Raw genomic sequence first — 14,160 nt, 5'->3', positions numbered from 1 at the left:
GCCGAAAACCCGGGGCAATTCAGCGCAAAATGGAAAAAAAAACACTGAAACAATGAAAATGCACCCTTAGTAAATGTGCCCCAATGTGCTCTCTTTATTCTATGGGCCATCACTATTACGGCAACACCCCAGAGCCATTTCTGTGGGCACTCAGCTTATCACCCCAGGACAGAGTTCACCAGACAGGAGCCACTCCAGAGTCTCCGGCTTTGCCAGAAGCCACTCCAGAGTCTCCAGCTTTCCAAGAGTCACTCCAGTCTCCGGCCTCTTTTTCCTTTTCACGGATCGCGGGCACAACCGTGCCCCTCGATTTGGCGCTGCGACCCCCCAGCTCGGACTTACCTCTACATGAGCCTGCTTCCGGATTGGATAGGGCGCTTGCTCCCGCTCCAAGGGTGCGCGCCGGCTCTCCTAGCCTTAAAGGGCCAGCGTCCTCCTGATTGGAGCTCGTTAATCCGGCCTCACTTTTATAATCTGGCACCTCCCATCCTGCCTCGCCGGATCTTTGCCATTCTACAAGGAACTTCCAAGTTTTCCACACCTCGATTCACACAATGGTTTTTGTTGAAGAGAAGGCCCATCAACGTTTCCAGACGCTCCTGTCCTCCAGCATTTTCAGACGGCTCCGTGTTCCTCCAGCGTTTCCAAACACATCTGTGATTGCTGTCTCCAGCGTTCCCAGATGCTCCTGGTGGCTCAAGTATTTCAGCATTCCCAGACGCCTCCAAGCCACCAGCTCTCCTGCAAGGACCTCTCCGATCCTGCCCTCTTGGGTCCTGTGCCAGCTCCTGCCTGCTTGCCTGCCGTGAGTTCCAGCTGATCCTTCCAAGATGCAATCCTGCTGTCATCCCGGGCTCGGACTGTGTCCTACAGCCCTGTCATCCCTGGCTGCCACCGTGGGCCTAGTCGCACCCGTGGAACGACAATGGCACCACGTAGCAGCAAGACCATCCCGCTTTGTGGCGGGACCAGGTGCCACTTAGACTGCGGTCCTGGATGTTGGCTAGTAAACTCTACATCTCCCACGGTGGTTCAGAGTGTCCACTGGTCCACAGACTACTCCCACCGGACTCTTCCCATAGAGACTTTTAGTTCTGTTGTCTGTGGACCGTTGCAGGAGTAAGGGTTCTGTTTGATATAAGGGTGATTAGTAGGAAGTTAGAAGATTATATTAGGTTTAAATATCAATCCACTGCTCCAAAAAGTTAGAAAAAAATTTGCTTTTCGGGCCGGAATGAATATTCAAATGGCCTCCAGACTGGTCCTTTTAAAAATTGTTATATTAACCAAGGTTCTTTTTTGTTTTACAGAATTGTCCAATAATAATTCCTCTGAGGAAATATAAAACACTGGAGACACAAATAAGAGACTTTATTTGGTGTGGTAAGAGGGCACATATTAGCTTAAGTACCCAACAAATGAATGGGCTAAGTCACTGATGAATTTTCGTTGGTACTTCTTGTCAGCAAAAATACTGAATATTGTAGAATGTAATTTAGAGTTGGTGCACTACATTTTTGGGAACAAATACAGACTTCTTAAATGGGTAAAGTATTTGGGGAATTTTAGAATCTACTGGGGCTCATTTACTAAGGGTCCGAATTGCACGATTCCGTCGGGTATCCCGCCGATTTCGGATTTGTACCGATTTCTGCCGGGTTTTTGGCGCACGTGCCGGGTAGCATGCAACGGAAATCGGGGGCTTGGCCGCCGGATTCGGAAAAACCGCTGTATTTTTTTTAAAAAACTGTCGCTTGACAAGCACTTACCTGCACCAAGAAATAGAATAGCTGTGTGAGGGCTTGTTTTCTGAGTAACAAATTGAACTTAATAGTGATGGTATTTAATATTCCATGCCATGTACTGGGAAGCAGGAAGAAAATAAAAAATGAAGTGAAAATGGTGAAAAAACCTATTTGCACCATATTGTTGCGGGCTTGGATTTTACGGTTATCGCTTTGCGCCCCAAATGAAATGTCGACTTTATTATTCGGTATTTTCTGTTACAGGGTTAACCGCAGTAAAAAAAACATTATTGTATTTTGATAGATTGAGCATTTTCGGACACGATGATACCTAATGTGTTTATGATTTTTACTGTTTATTTATATTTATATGACTTTTAGGGAAAGGGGGTGATTTTAATTTTTATTTTTTATTTTTTTTAATTTTTACTATTTTTCATACCCCCTAGGTTACTTTAACACTTTTTCCTCCTCATTCATTACAATGTGCAAATCACACATTGTAATAAAGGGTTAGAACTAGACAAAAGACCAGAGGCTGTCATGGCAATTTATTACCAAGCCCCATACCGTACTTCACCAAGATGGTGGAACCCATCTTTTTTTAAGCCACCAGTAGTGATGGATGGGATACGTGTTTGCTGCAATACCGGTGTTACTGATAAGTGTTTGCTGCAATAGGCAGACAAGACTTAACAGCTATGGAAAGGGCTCAGCCGGTGAGTTTCCCATTTTTACAATGATGTGATGGGTATGGGAGGAGTTGAAATTAATCATCTTTTATAAGGGTTTTTTTTTTTTTATGAAGCACCCATATGGGGGCATAATAGATGGACTCTAGGTCCCTAAGAGAATTCACCTGTATGGAGGGATAAAGGGATATTATATGTTCACCAGGGTTTAGATGAAAGAAAATTCTAATCATTTGAGGAATTGTGATCAGAATACGGTGCTAGGATTGGTGCTAAGGATTGGTTGTATTATGTGCAATTCAGGTCCTTTAGTCTGCTCCTTGGAGGGGAAGATTTTAAGAAGGAGGAAGAAGGAGTTTAGGACTATATTCCAACATGTAAACAGGAGAGGTTTTATGGCAAAGGTTTATCAGCAACTGAAAATATTGAATAGGGGAATGTCCAGCCATTAAGAGTTATAACAAATGGAAGGAGGAATTATCAATGAATGGATGGATGGACTCTCTGAATAGGATTTCAAAAGTGACTAAAAATATGTCCTATATCATAACCCCAATTCTCATGCAGTACATTATACTCCTAAATTGCTGAACCATTTTAGGATACATAAGAATTAGAAATGCCCGAAATGTTCTGTTTGATGCAGATTTGGTTCACATGATGTGGAGATGCCCAAACTGCATAGATATTGGAGGGACGTATTCGAAAGACTACAATTAATATTTTCTAGTCAGATACCTAATGATCTAAAAATATATGTCCTGGGTATTAAAGTTGGAGTAGTGGTCCCACAGTCACATATATTGTATGTGATGAAAGGCTTGCTGATAGCTAGGAAAATTATAATGTATAACCGGACATCTGCTCAACCGCCTAATGTCGAGGAGTGGGAAATGAGGTTGGATCTTGTAATCACAGCAGAATAGAAGGAGATACCATATATACTCATGTAGAAGCTGCTGAAAATTACCCACTTGGCTTATACTCGGGTATATAAAAAAAGAAAATAAACTGACTGCTCACCATTCCAACGGCCCGGACAGCTCCTCTTTTTCTTCATGCCGTCTACAGGTCCGCGACAGAAAGAAGAGGCGCAGTCTGAAGATGAAGAGGAGCTGCCTGGACCGTCGGAAAGGTGAGCAGTCAGTTTATTTTTTTTGTACTGGCAGGCATTTTATACTAAAGGGGGGGCTGGCTATATACTTTAAGGGGTAGGCTTATACTCGAGTATATAAGTATAAATGTACATATATATGTATATATAAGCATCAGGTAAAAAATTGCCCTTCAGGGTGCAAATACACGTCGCGTTTAACACACGTGTTTAAAAACTCTTTGCTACAGCTAAAGAGAGATTGACCTAAATAAAAAGCTGTTAACACTTGCATTTACAAAACGCAACGGTTAACGCATGTGTTAACATCGCATTAATGGATGTGTTTGTTAACTCAATGTTAATGCATGTGTTAACACAAGCTTTAACATCTGAGTTTTGTGAACCCAAGTGTTAACAGCTGTTTAATTAGGCAAATCTCTCTTGAGCTGTAGCAAAGCGGTTTTTAACGCATGCTTTAAACGCAACGTGTATTTACACCCTGAAGGTGCCATGGTTGAATAAAGATCAACTTTATACTAACTGGAGTGCTGCCTCATGCATTTTTTTGGATATCTGTATTTTTCATTAAGTAGAGGCCATTTCTGGTCATTTTATTGAATGGAAACAGCTGCTGGTCATTTTATTGAGTGGAGACAGCTGCTCATTTTATTGAGTTAAGGCCGCTGCGGGCCATTTTAGTGAGTGGAGGCAGCTGCTGGACAATATAGTGAGTGGAGGCAGCTGCTGGACAATATAGTGAGTGGAGGCAGCTGCTGGACAATATAGTGAGTGGAGGCAGCTGCTGGACAATATAGTGAGTGGAGGCAGCTGCTGGACAATATAGTGAGTGGAGGCAGCTGCTGGACAATATAGTGAGTGGAGGCAGCTGCTGGACAATATAGTGAGTGGAGGCAGCTGCTGGACAATATAGTGAGTGGAGGCAGCTGCTGGACAATATAGTGAGTGGAGGCAGCTGCTGGACAATATAGTGATTGGAGGCAGCTGCTGGACAATATAGTGATTGGAGGCAGCTGCTGGACAATATAGTGATTGGAGGCAGCTGCTGGACAATATAGTGAGTGGAGGCAGCTGCTGGACAATATAGTGAGTGGAGGCAGCTGCTGGACAATATAGTGAGTGGAGGCCGCTGCTGGACAATATAGTGAGTGGAGGCCGCTGCTGGACAATATAGTGAGTGGAGGCCGCTGCTGGACAATATAGTGAGTGGAGGCCGCTGCTGGACAATATAGTGAGTGGAGGCCGCTGCTGGACAATATAGTGAGTGGAGGCCGCTGCTGGACAATATAGTGAGTGGAGGCCGCTGCTGGACAATATAGTGAGTGGAGGCCGCTGCTGGACAATATAGTGAGTGGAGGCCGCTGCTGGACAATATAGTGAGTGGAGGCCGCTGCTGGAGAATATTGTGAGTGGAGGCCGCTGCTGGTCATTTTATTGAGTGGAGGCCGCTGCTGGTCATTTTATTGAGTGGAGGCCGCTGCTGGTCATTTTATTGAGTGGAGGCTGCTGCTGGTCATTTTATTGAGTGGAGGCTGCTGCTGCTCATTTTATTGAGTGGAGGCTGCTGCTCATTTTATTGAGTGGAGGCTGCTGCTGCTCATTTTATTGAGTGGAGGCTGCTGCTGCTCATTTTATTGAGTGGAGGCTGCTGCTGCTCATTTTATTGAGTGGAGGCTGCTGCTGCTCATTTTATTGAGTGGAGGCTGCTGCTGGACAACATAGAGAGTGGAGGCCGCTGCTGGATAGTATAGTGGGTGGAGGCTGCTGCTGGAAAATATAGTGAGTGGAGGCAGTTGCTGGACAATATAGTGAGTGGAGGCAGTTGCTGGACAATATAGTGAGTGGAGGCAGATGCTGGACAATATAGTGAGTGGAGGCAGCTGCTGGACAATATAGTGAGTGGAGGCAGCTGCTGGACAATATAGTGAGTGGAGGCAGCTGCTGGACAATATAGTGAGTGGAGGCCGCTGCTGGACAATATAGTGAGTGGAGGCCGCTGCTGGACAATATAGTGAGTGGAGGCCGCTGCTGGACAATATAGTGAGTGGAGGCCGCTGCTGGACAATATAGTGAGTGGAGGCCGCTGCTGGACAATATAGTGAGTGGAGGCCGCTGCTGGAGAATATTGTGAGTGAAGGCTGCTGCTGGTCATTTTATTAAGTGGAGGCTGATGCTGGTTATTTTATTAAGTGGAGGCTACTGCTGGTCATTTTATTGAGTGGAGGCTGCTGCTGGTCATTTTATTCAGTGGAGACAGCTGCTCATTTTATTAAGTTAAGGCCGGTGCTGGCGATTATAGTGAGTGGAGGCCGGTGCTGGCGATTTTAGTGAGTGGAGGCCGGTGCTGGCGATTTTAGTGAGTGGAGGCCACTGCTGGACAATATAGTGAGTAGAGGCCGCTGTTGGACAATATAGTGAGTGGAGGCCGCTGCTGGACAATACAGTGAGTGGAGGCTGCTCTTGCTGGTCATTTTAGTGAGTGCAGGCCGCTGCTGGACAATATAGTGAATGGAGGCCACTGCTGGACAATATAGTGAGTGGAGGCCTCTGCTGGACAATATAGTGAGTGCAGGCCGCTGCTGGACAATATAGTGAATGGAGGCCACTGCTGGACAATATAGTGAGTGGAGGCCTCTGCTGGACAATATAGTGAGTGGAGGCCGCTGCTGGACAATATAGTGAGTGGAGGCCGCTGCTGGACAATATAGTGAGTAGAGGCCGCTGTTGGACAATATAGTGAGTGGAGGCCGCTGCTGGACAATACAGTGAGTGGAGGCTGCTCTTGCTGGTCATTTTAGTGAGTGCAGGCCGCTGCTGGACAATATAGTGAATGGAGGCCACTGCTGGACAATATAGTGAGTGGAGGCCTCTGCTGGACAATATAGTGAGTGCAGGCCGCTGCTGGACAATATAGTGAATGGAGGCCACTGCTGGACAATATAGTGAGTGGAGGCCTCTGCTGGACAATATAGTGAGTGGAGGCCGCTGCTGGACAATATAGTGAGTGGAGGCCGCTGCTGGACAATATAGTGAGTGGAGGCTGCTGCTGGTCATTATATTGAGTGGAGACTGCTGCTGGACACTAAAGTGAGTGGAGACCGCTGCTGGACAATATAGTAAGTGGAGGCCGCTGCAGGACAAAATAGTGAGTGGAGGCTGCTGCTAGACAATATAGTGAGTGGAGGCCGCAGCTGGACAATACAGTGATTGGAGGCTGCTGCTGCTGGTCATTTGAGTGAGTGGAGGCTGCTGCTGGTCATTCTATTGAGTGGAGGCCGCTGCTGGACAATACAGTGAGTGTAGGCTGCTGTTGCTGGTCATTTTAGTGAGTGCAGGCCACTGCTGGACAATATAGTGAATGGAGGCCGCTGCTGGACAATATAGTGAGTGGAGGCCGCTGCTGGACAATATAGTGAGTGGAGGCCGCTGCTGGACAATATAGTGAGTAGAGGCCGCTGCTGGACAATATAGTGAGTAGAGGCCGCTGCTGGACAATATAGTGAGTAGAGGCCGCTGCTTGACACTATATTGAGTGGAGACTGCTGCTGGACACTATAGAGAATTGGGGTCGTTGCTGAACAATAAAGAAGGTGGAGGCCGCTGCTGGACAATACTGTGAGTGGAGGCTGCTGCTGGTCATTTTATTGAGTGGAGGCTGCTGCTGGTCATTTTATTGAGTGGTGGCTGCTTCTGCTCATTTTATTGAGTGGGGGCTGCTGCTGGTCGTTTTATTGAGTGGAGGCCTCTGCTGGACACTATAAAGAATGGAGGTCGCTGCTGAACAATCAAGTGAGTGGAGGCCACTGCTGGACAATATAGTGAGTGGAGGCCGCTGCAGGACAATATTGTGAGTGGAGGCTACTGCTGGACAATATAGTGAGTGGAGGCTGCTGCTGGACAATATAGTGAGTTGAGGCCGCTGCTGGACAATATAGTGAGTGGAGTCTGCTGCTGGACACTATATTGAGTGGAGACTGCTGCTGGACACTATAGAGAATTGGGGTCGTTGCTGAACAATAAAGAAGGTGGAGGCCGCTGCTGGTCATTTTGTTGAGTGGAGACTGCTGTTAGTTAGTGGAGACTGCTGCTGCTCATTTTATTGAGTTAAGGCCGCTGCTGGCCATTTTATTGAGTGGAGGCCGCTGCTGGACACTATAGAGAATGGAGGTGGCTGCTGAACAATAAAGTGAGTGGAGGCCACTGCTGGACAATATAGTGAGTGGAGGTCGCTGCAGGACAATATTGTGAGTGGAGGCTGCTGCTGGTGATTTTATTGAGTGAAGGCTGTTGCTGGTCATTTTATTGAGTGGAGACTGCTGCTGTTCATTTTGAGTGGAGGACGCTGCCGGACAATATAGTGAGCGGAGGCCGCTTATGGACAATTTAATGAGTGGATGTCGCTGCTGAACAATATAGTGAGTGAAGGCCGCTGCTGGACACTATATAGAGTGGAGGTCACTTCTGAACAATAAAGTGAGTGGAGGCCGCTGCTGGACAATATAGTGAGTGGAGGCCGCTGCTGGACAATATTGTGAGTAGAGGCTGCTGCTGGTCATTTTAGTGAGTGGAGGCGGTTTATGGTCATTTTATTGAGTGGAGGCTGCTTCCGGTCATTTTATTGATTGGAGGCTGCTGCTGGTGATTTTATTGAGTGGAGGCTGCTGCTGGACACTATAGAGAATGGAGGTCGCTGCTGAACAATAAAGTGAGTGGAGGCCACTGCTGGACAGTATAGTGAGTGGAGGCCGCTGCAGGACAATATTGTGAGTGGAGGCTGCTGCTGGAGATTTTATTCAGTGGAGGCTGCTGCTGGTGATTTTATTCAGTGGAGGATGCTGCTGCTGGTGATTTTATTGAGTGCAGGCTGTTGCTGGTAATTTTATTGAGTGTAGGCTGCCTCTGGTCATTTATTGAGTGGAGGCTGCTGCTGTTCATTTTATTGAGTGGAGGCTGCTGTTCGACACTATAGTGAGTGGAGGCAGCTGCTGGACACTATAGTAAGTGGTGGCAGCTGCTGGACACTATAGAGAATGGAGGTCGCTGATGAACAATAAAGTGAATGGAGGCTGCTTCTGCTCATTTTATTGAGTTGAGGCTGCTGCTGGTCATTTTATTGAGTGGAGGCCGCTGCTGGACAATATAGTGAGTGGAGGCCGCTGCAGGACAATATAGTGAGTGGAGGCCGCTGCTGGACAATATAGTGAGTGGAGGCCGCTGCTGGACAATATAGTGAGTGGAGGCCGCTGCTGAACAATAAAGTGAGTGGAGGCCACTGCTGGACAGTATAGTGAGTGGAGGCCGCTGCAGGACAATATTGTGAGTGGAGGCTGCTGCTGGTGATTTTATTCAGTGGAGGCTGCTGCTGGTGATTTTATTCAGTGGAGGCTGCTGCTGGACATATTAGTGTGGGGATGCTGCTGCTGGTGATTTTATTGATTGCAGGCTGTTGCTGGAAATTTTATTGAGTGTAGGCTGCCTCTGGTCATTTATTGAGTGGAGGCTACTGATGGTCATTTTAGTGAGTGGAGACTGCTGCTGGTTATTTTATTGAGTGGAGACTGCTGCTGGTCATTTTCTTGAGTGGAGACTGCTGCTGGACATTTTAGTGAGTGGAGACTGCTGCTGGTCATTTTCTTGAGTGGAGACTGCTGCTGGACATTTTAGTGAGTGGAGACTGCTGCTGGACATTTTCATGAGTGGAGAATGCTGCTGGTGATTTTAATGAGTGGAGGCTGCTGCTGTTCATTTTATTGAGTGGAGGCTGCTGTTCGACACTATAGTGAGTGGAGGCAGCTGCTGGACACTATAGTAAGTGGTGGCAGCTGCTGGACACTATAGAGAATGGAGGTCGCTGATGAACAATAAAGTGAGTGGAGGCTGCTTCTGCTCATTTTATTGAGTTGAGGCTGCTGCTGGTCATTTTATTGAGTGGAGGCCGCTGCTGGACAATATAGTGAGTTGAGGCCGCTGCAGGACAATATAGTGAGTGGAGGCCGCTGCAGGACAATATAGTGAGTGGAGGCCGCTGCTGGACAATATAGTGAGTGGAGGCCGCTGCTGGACAATATAGTGAGTGGAGGCCGCTGCTGGACAATATAGTGAGTGGAGGCCGCTGCTGGACAATGTAGTGAGTGGAGGCTGCTTCTGGTCATTTTATTGAGTGGAGACTGCTGCTGGATATTTTAGTGAGTGGGGGCTGCTGCTGGTGATTTTATTGAGTGGAGGCTGCCGCTGGACACTATAGTGACTGGAGGTCGCTGCTGGACACTATAGAGAATGGAGTTCGCTGCTGAACAATAAAGTGAGTGGAGGCCACTGCTGGACAATATTGTTAGTGGAGGCTGCTGCTGCTCATTTTATTGAGTTAAGCCCCCTGCTGGCCATTTTAGTGAGTGGAGGCTGCTGCTGGACAATATAGTGAGTGGAGGACGCTATTGGACAATAAAGTGAGTGGAGGCAGCTGGTGGACAATATAGTGAGTATAGGCCACTGCTGGACACTATAGTGAGTGGAGGCCGCTGCTGGACACTATAGTGAGTGGAGACCACTGCTGGACACTATAGAGAGTGATGGCTGCTGCTGGATAATATTGTGAGTGGAGGCTGCTGCTGTTCATTTTATTGAGTGTAGCCTTCTGCTGGTGATTTTATTGAGTGGAGACTGCTGCTGGACATTTTATTGAGTGGAGGCTGCTGCTAGACACTACATATAAGGTGTAGGGGTATGGTGCATTGTGTGTTTTTCATTGTAGCACAGTATTGCAAGTGTAATGTGCATAATGGGGGTGGCAGCACAATTTTAGGTTTATGGGGGTCCCCGATCCAAAATCTGTATCAGAGCCCACTGGTGTCTTGTTACGCCACTGGGAAGGACGGCCGGTTTGTGCTGTGAGTAGGGAAGGGGAGGCACATGTCCTGTCAGTGTGGAACTATGTGAATTGGCAGAGGGAGTGGGGGGGGTTACCGGGTGCTGATTACCGATCATATTCAGTTCTGTGGAAACGCATTTGCGATCGGGCAAAGCTGGGGCCACTTTTAGATTTTATTCCAGGGCCATTTTAAATTTCCAGTTTGCCCCTAATGGGGCCAAAATGAAGTACAATTTGTCCTACATATATACAACAATAAAAAAGCTCTTGAAATCTTGCAGCGATGGCAAACTAAAGAAATAGAAACTCAAAAACAAAAGTGCTGTGGCGTAAAGCATTTAAAATTCATTTAAGGTCAGTACCTCACATCGGGGGCACCAGTACCCTGTCTGCCTAGGGCACCAAAATACCTTGTCCCGACCCTGGCATCCACTTCCAGAAAAAATGGTGAAGCTGAATCTGACTGGTTGAGAAGAGGGGCCGAAAGGAAGGCTTGTTTAAGCTGCTTTAAAGTTTGGACAGCCTCTGGAGGCCATCTCCAGGGGTTAGCTGATTTTCAGGTGAGAGGAAAGATAGGATAAATAATGGATGAAAATGGGGTTGAGGCCAATTCTTGAGAGCCTTGCTTGGATCCATCTTAATACCCGAGTCTGACAGAATATAATCCAGGAACGGAATGGATGGTTGCTCGAAAATAAATTAAAAAAATTTGCAGTAGAGTCAGGGCTGGATTATAGGGCGGGGTTGCGCTCGGGGCACGTGATTACCCATTAAGTGGTCCCCACCAAATGTGGATGATTTCGGCGGAATCGCCCACAGTGTATTTGGGTCCGGGGTCCACAGATGTGCCCCGGCTTCAGTCTATGGCAGAGCGCGGCAACAATAAGTTCCCTGCTCTGCCATAGACGATAGGAGGTATACAAAGATGGGGCAGCATGAGACATCACAGAGCTGCGGTGTCACGGCACAATGGAGATCTGAAACATCTAAGGTTCTGGGGCATTGATACTTTGGCTTCTAGCTGCATTAGTTGGTGGTCTATATTTCCTTTTCTCGGGGCCAGTTTTCAGATGGATTTATCGATTCAAACATTTAAATCCGTATGGTCTCAATGAATGTTTTACCTTTACACTTTTAAAAACACACAAGGCATATAGAATGTATGCAGTATTCCTAATCAGATACTGAACAAAAATCATTCCATCACTGGCTGCTATTCCTAATTCCATCTCTAGAAACTAAATTTCTAGAGATTTCTAAAGACTTCTAGAGAGTTCTAAAGCATTTAGAAGCAACAACAGTAGTGGATAACAATAAACTGAACTTAAGTGGGTTGACCCCTAGCTACACACAATGAATATAGAAATACTATAATATACTAATTCAGCATGAAAAATAGCAACATTCAAAAATTCTCTGTCGTATAATCAATTAAATTATCTTGAAACTACTTACCAGTCATCTTTGAACGTCTCGATGTTTCATTTCTGCTTCTGTCAGTGGAGCTTCATGAAGAAAACCGATGGACCACTTCTAGGGTACCAATCGATAAACTATGTTCAGAACAAAAAGAATAGCCTTACTCGCAGAAGGTTTAGAGTCTATCACAGGCCCATGCGCATTCTCCATACTAATTACCTTTTTCTCTTAAAGTTTAGGCGCAGGCGCACCTGTTGTGCAGAGCTCTTTGACTTTCCAAGTCCAAATCGATGCGCACCGCAACTCAGAGTGGATCTGCAAAGTGTTGTGATATGGAGGACTTAGTGAGTAGTCTAGGGTTGAACTGCAGCGACACCTAGATGAGACGTATTAGCAAATTACTATACTTACAGGCAGGAATGTGTGTTAGGGCCCCCTAATACTACCTAAGTTTGAGGGAAAAAACTGTGTGTTTATAGGTTTGAGTGTGAGACAAGAGCAATGACCGTTATACGACTATAACATCCACTATAACATCCAGTTGTGAGGCAAGGGAATATAAGGGTGTACTCACTAAGTCTAGATGTGAGACAAAAATTACAACTCAGCATCAGAATAAATGATGTAAGGATAAAACATACTATTGTTGAACACACATTGGGTCTCATTCACTAAAGGTCCGCATTTTCGCCAGGTTTCCTGACGATTTCCGTTTTGCGCCACATTTAACAGGGGATTTTGGCGCATCAGCGCCAGCTTGCACGCGACACAAATCGTGGGGCGGGCCGTCGGACAACATGACAGATTCGGACTACGCGCGGGATTTAACATTTCAAATTGTGTTGCAAGACACGCACTTACAAGCAGCGGGAAGAAGAAGGTGAACTATGGCGGGGAAGCGACGGATGCAGGAACTCGGGCACACGAGCTAAGTGAATAGCGCCGGACTTCATCTTCGTCTAAATGTCCGGATCGGGGATCGAGACAGGACCAGGTAAGTAAATTTGCCCCATTGTGTCCCAGAGACCAACATCAAATACCAACTTACTAAATACATAAAAGCTATTACCACCACCATTGTTTTAATTGTCACTGTTCACATGCACCATTGTATCTGTTTGAAATAGATCTGAATTAAGATCCTTTTATTATATTGAAACAAATAAAGGTTATATTTTATGGCCAAAGGGCTTTTTTGGTTGCATGAGTGCAACTTTTTGGAAAAATAATATAGTGATTTTAAGCCTGGCCATGCTAAGTGGTCTAAGGAATATTTGCAGCATACAAAACCTGCAGACACAGATTATTTTTTTTATGCGGTTCTCTCTCTTTTCTGTCGTAAGTTTGGCCCCTCCTAACTGCATCCTGGGGGTGACACAGGTGCCTGAAATTTGGGAGCAAGCTTTATGCCTGGACCTCTGTTTTTCAATGGCACATTCTTAGAATCTGAGGTCCACTTTGTTACATAGAGAGATGAGGTCAGTCAGAGAAGATGGCAATTCCAGAGACCATAACTGATCTTTAATCGGAAAACCACTCCGAGAAGACTTACACAAATTCTTCATTTCACTTTCATTCAGAGACCAAAGTCCGGAACTGAATAACATACTGAACCACAGTTTGCGACTCTTGGTGAAGGCGTAGAAATTATGCAGCTGCAGAAGACACCCAACCATGCTCATCTGAGATCTTACGGAAGGTCTCCCGAAATGCCTGCTAGTTGTATAGTAGTGGAACATTTTGTTCCCATAGAGGGGAGGCTCAAACTAGAGCCTGTCCCTTCAGTAGTATAATAAAACAGCCACTTTAGTTTTGTAACAAAAAATTTCCCTGGAAGTAGCTCAAAATACCGTAGATGGAGCCCTGGTTCAGGAACCCGTGACAACTCTTGGGATCCTTATCGTACTTTGCGGGAAGCGGAACCTGAAGTTGATGGGGTTGACGCCATATTTGTGGGAGGTGCTGGTCCCTACACCACTTGGGGCACTTAATAGGAGTCCAGGCGCTCTGGAAAGAACTGGAGGCACTGGAGCAGATGTTGGTTTAATTCCTGCTTATCCACCCTTTCCATTACTTGCTGCAGGTGTTCAACAGTAATTGGTGCACTAGTGGACTCCATCGATTGTTGGCTTGAGTATACCATCCTGGCAGTCACTAATCTTGCAGGACGGTTGAAATGCCAGCTTCCCTAAATATTTATAAGTACCAGCATGTGGAGCCTGCAAGCCCCTTCACCAGACCCCGCCGCAAACCTGGATGGGTTTTTCTGCCAGGGACTTGCAGGACGCTTAGCCAGTAGGGAAGAGCAGAGAAAGCTCGTCT

The 14,160-nt window shown here is 46.3% G+C and overlaps 1 long non-coding RNA gene across 2 annotated transcripts in view; it reads right to left on the bottom strand.

Moving 5' to 3' along the window:
* Nucleotides 1-14,160, bottom strand: part of LOC140113519 (uncharacterized) — a 136,911-nt gene that overhangs the window by 105,644 nt on the left and 17,107 nt on the right. For both annotated transcript variants that reach the window (XR_011852722.1, XR_011852721.1), the window contains exons 3-4: nt 12,058-12,214; nt 11,875-11,972 (exon numbers count right to left, since the gene is read on the bottom strand). This is a non-coding gene — a long non-coding RNA (uncharacterized lncRNA). The remainder of the gene's footprint in view (nt 1-11,874; nt 11,973-12,057; nt 12,215-14,160) is intronic.

Source organism: Engystomops pustulosus, chromosome 1, assembly GCF_040894005.1.
Source record: "Engystomops pustulosus chromosome 1, aEngPut4.maternal, whole genome shotgun sequence".
Classification (NCBI taxonomy): domain Eukaryota; kingdom Metazoa; phylum Chordata; class Amphibia; order Anura; family Leptodactylidae; genus Engystomops; species Engystomops pustulosus.
The sequence above is the reverse complement of the archived record's forward strand: the minus strand, read 5'-3'. Positions and strand labels throughout refer to the sequence as shown.